Genomic DNA, 3870 nt, shown 5'->3' on the forward strand with positions numbered 1-3870 from the left:
ACTGACAAAACCTTTCAGTGTATTCACTCACCGTTTCTTCTTTCCTTTGCACACAGTTAGTGATTCTGGACCAGTCTATTTTGGGTCCCATGATATTCTTTAGAATTTTCAAAACACCTTCTCTCAAATCGCCTTTACTGGCATGTTGTAGTTCAGAAGTAACAGCAGACTCAAAACTGTTGAATTCAGATTCAGTTAGACTTTGTGACATCAGCTGTGTGACTTCTGCTTACGACATGTCATAGAGACGTATTTTGCTGATCAATGCTCTTCTAAATTCAGAAAAATTTGTGCGTGCTGAGCGTAAGCTCTGGGATAGTCTCTCTATATTTTTAGGTCCTAGTGCTTTGCCAACAGTTTGTACTTGGACAACAGAAGAGTTGGGAGGAACACTTTCAATTCCCTCAATTCCCTGAGATCTTCTCCTAGCGCCACATACCTTCACTCAGTCTACAGGCACATCAGTTACTGATTGGATGGCTACATCTGTTTCAAAGAAAGCTTGTAAGTCAGGATAATGGTTATCAGGCTGACTAACTTCTTCCACATCAGTTTTTGCTGCAGCTTTGTTGCGGTTCAAACAAGACCATCTTTTTCAGTTGTGGGTATCAGTCTAGCATTCTTTCTAAACATTTTGTGAGTTTCTTTGTTACCACATAATCAAAACACTAAAACTTCTCTGATCAACAGAGGGTACGCTTGTTAAAACATATCAACTATTGTTAACCTTCCTTGGCAAAGCAGAGGATAACCAATTTACTAGCACTTTATGCTAAACTTCCCTGCTTAAACAGAGGGTAACCAACTCTTCTCTGCCGAAACAGAGTGTAACAAATATTAACCAGTAATGTTAATCTTCCCTGCCTGAACAGAGGATAACCAATTCTTCCCTGCCGAAACAGAGGATAACCTTCATCTCTAAAATAATTTTTTTAGAGGATAACTTAGTTAACCAAACCCTACAGCTGTCTGTTAACTCTTCTCTGACGGCGCAGAGGATAACAAATATGTACTGGTCTTAAAGGTTCTTTTGGATAGAGTGGCACTCACCAACCCTTGGTTGTACAGAAAGATCCAGTCTGGAACGAAGTCAGATCTTTGTTGAGCTTGAAGTTTCGATCTGGATTCAGGTGAGGAGCTCTATCCGGGTCACGGCACCAAAACTGTAGGAAACTTTTTCCTCATCGAAGCAGAGACCAGGAGACTCTTGGGTATCTTCAGCAGAGTTCTTTATTGAGAACGCTCTGCGTGGCGCTGCAGTCATCAAAAGTCTAACTAAGGCAGTGATACATTGTAGTTTATATACATTTTAAGGGGGAGGGATACATTCAGTAGAGGTGGAGACAATCTAACCCATAGCATGCAAATGAAGTACAGGCAATCAGCCCGACACCGGCATTTTCCCAGCCTTGATCTCATCAGCATAACAGTGTCATTCAAATGCATAGGTGCTAATCCAATCAGTATAACTACTCAAAGACTGGGGCAGAGGCACCAAGAGCCATTACAAACAAAAGGTGATAGTCTCAGTAATCTGGTTAATTTGACTAACAATAAGAGAACAGGAACAGACAGGAACCTCTTGCTACACTTTGCTTAAGATAATCATTTGTCTGATGTAATTTACATTAAATGCTAAATACAATGTACTTCACCTTAGTTTTTCATGTGATGCTATGTCAGAACATAGGATCAGCATATTTTAAACAGATTCTTAAATTTGTAATCCCACACACCCAAACCGGAATGTCTAAATAACTATTTGGCTATTTTTTAACACTATCAAATAACCTGCACGGCCTAGGTGATGTCATCAGAATGCTGTTTTAGAGGCGGAGCAAGTTGTTCCATTTTCATTATTGATCGTGAAGATAAGTAATTTTTTTCTTTGGAATTTCATAGACTGATGAAGTCTTCACAGTAACACCAGGTATGTGCTTTAGGAAAGTAGGATTGATGTGCATGCCATGTTGACAAATGATTGCAAAAAAAAGTTTTTACAGTTTATTTTTTAAATTACACTGGATGATGAGGACTGAAAAGCATTCAAAGATATACAGATTACACCTCGTATTACTGATGCTGCACAGTCCAGTGCTAATCTGTCACGATTTTTGAGAGGGAAAAGCTCAGATATGACGTCGAATGAGCTTTGGAAACCATCTACAGTGATAGAAATATTTAGGAACTAATTATTATTGTGGGATAGCACCAGAAAAATTAACTTAAAAATACATCTTTATAACAAGTTAGCAATATTGTGTTTATTTTTCTTACCCCATTTGCAAATAGTTTTTCTTATTTTAAACATATCCTTCACAAAATTTAGTTCACAAGTAAAAAATGCCAGTAATTTAAAAAATCTAGATAGATAGACTTGTATAACATTTTTTTAAATGTATTTGAGAACAGCTACATTTGCCCATATATTTGCAAAACATGGCACAAATACTGATTAAGAAAAAGATTTTTTTCAGATGGGCTGTTGGGTGCATTGATGGCACATAGCAAATCATAACAAGATAAATGGGACACCCTGCGATCCTGTGAACTTTTTGCATTGTGTGGGTGAAGGCCACAAGACTGAGAGTACACCATTTGCAAACAAATCCACCGTCTTTTTAATACCCAGACATTGCTGCTAAATAAAGTTTCATAAATACAGAGTCTGCTCTCCGTTCAGTGACATGTCTGTAAGTTAAATCACACCTATTAAAATTTTAAGTGTGTGATATGTTATGATAAAACAGGCCTCGCTGTGCATGTTGAATAAACACAATAGCTCTGCTCCAAAACCAGGCTTCTTCACTGCTTCCTACAGCAGCAAACTAACAGAAACGTAACCTCATAAATGACTGATTTGGAACGCTCTACATAGGCAGCAACTATACATGTCATATTAATAGCGCTCCGCACCCAAGGCACACTTAATTCACCTCACAATTAATTTCAACACAGAAGACATGAGAGAAACTATGTGATAAGTGATTTGTATAGCAAATGATAATAACTCCACAGTATTTGAAGCTACCAGGCCCACTTTACTACTTTTGAGACTACTTGTTTCCTGCTAAGAGGATGATATTCCTTTCATGTGACTGTATATATAGTGCCTATATATATGTATATACAGTATATATATATATATATATATATATATATATATATATATATATATATATATATATATGCCCTATAGTGCTCTGTGTGTGATAAGTAATAGACTCTGTGATTAGACAGATTGTTTAAGGTGCTTAGTGGACAGGGTCTCTTATTCTCTGTATGTGGAGTAGGGATGCAATGATTATAGATTTTGTTGGTACGTTTATTGTCTGAGGAATAATAACGGTTTTACGATTATGACGATTATTATGCATTTATTCATTTCCCAACATTACTAATGTATAAAATCACATGAACACTCTTTAGTAGGGATGCAACGATTATAGATTTTGTTGGTACGTTTATTGTCTGAGGAATAATCACGGTTTTACGATTATGACGATTATTATGCATTTATTCATTTCCCAACATTACTAATGTATAAAATCACATGAACACTCTTTAGATATTAAAGTGTTATTTATTGCTGGCTTTTGAAACAAATAACACAGTAACCAACAATACAGCAAAAAATAATAATAATAAAAAAGACAAACAAAAGTCCATCTCTCCCATTGGAATTAAAAAAAGGTGACCTCTGCTCTGTAAACATCCATGACAGTATTTCTCTTTTGAAAATAACAAATGGAAATAGATCGCAAAAGTATTTAATGTTTTCAGTTTGTACATTCTTTACATTTCTTTTGGACCTGGGGTAGCGACTTTGGAAACATGGTGAAAAAAAATCTTGTTGGTTTTTACTTATGA

At 36.2% G+C, this 3870-nt stretch overlaps 1 long non-coding RNA gene across 1 annotated transcript in view; it reads right to left on the bottom strand.

Moving 5' to 3' along the window:
• The window catches only part of LOC107551689 (uncharacterized), a 3090-nt gene extending 1616 nt beyond the window's left edge, over positions 1 to 1474 (bottom strand). Inside the window, exon 1 of the long non-coding RNA XR_001604793.1 lies at positions 1051 to 1474. This is a non-coding gene — a long non-coding RNA (uncharacterized lncRNA). The remainder of the gene's footprint in view (positions 1 to 1050) is intronic.
• Between the last annotated feature and the right edge of the window lie 2396 nt (positions 1475 to 3870).

This window comes from Sinocyclocheilus grahami, unplaced genomic scaffold (genome assembly GCF_001515645.1).
Source record: "Sinocyclocheilus grahami isolate Dianchi unplaced genomic scaffold, SAMN03320097.WGS_v1.1 scaffold429.1, whole genome shotgun sequence".
Taxonomy (NCBI): domain Eukaryota; kingdom Metazoa; phylum Chordata; class Actinopteri; order Cypriniformes; family Cyprinidae; genus Sinocyclocheilus; species Sinocyclocheilus grahami.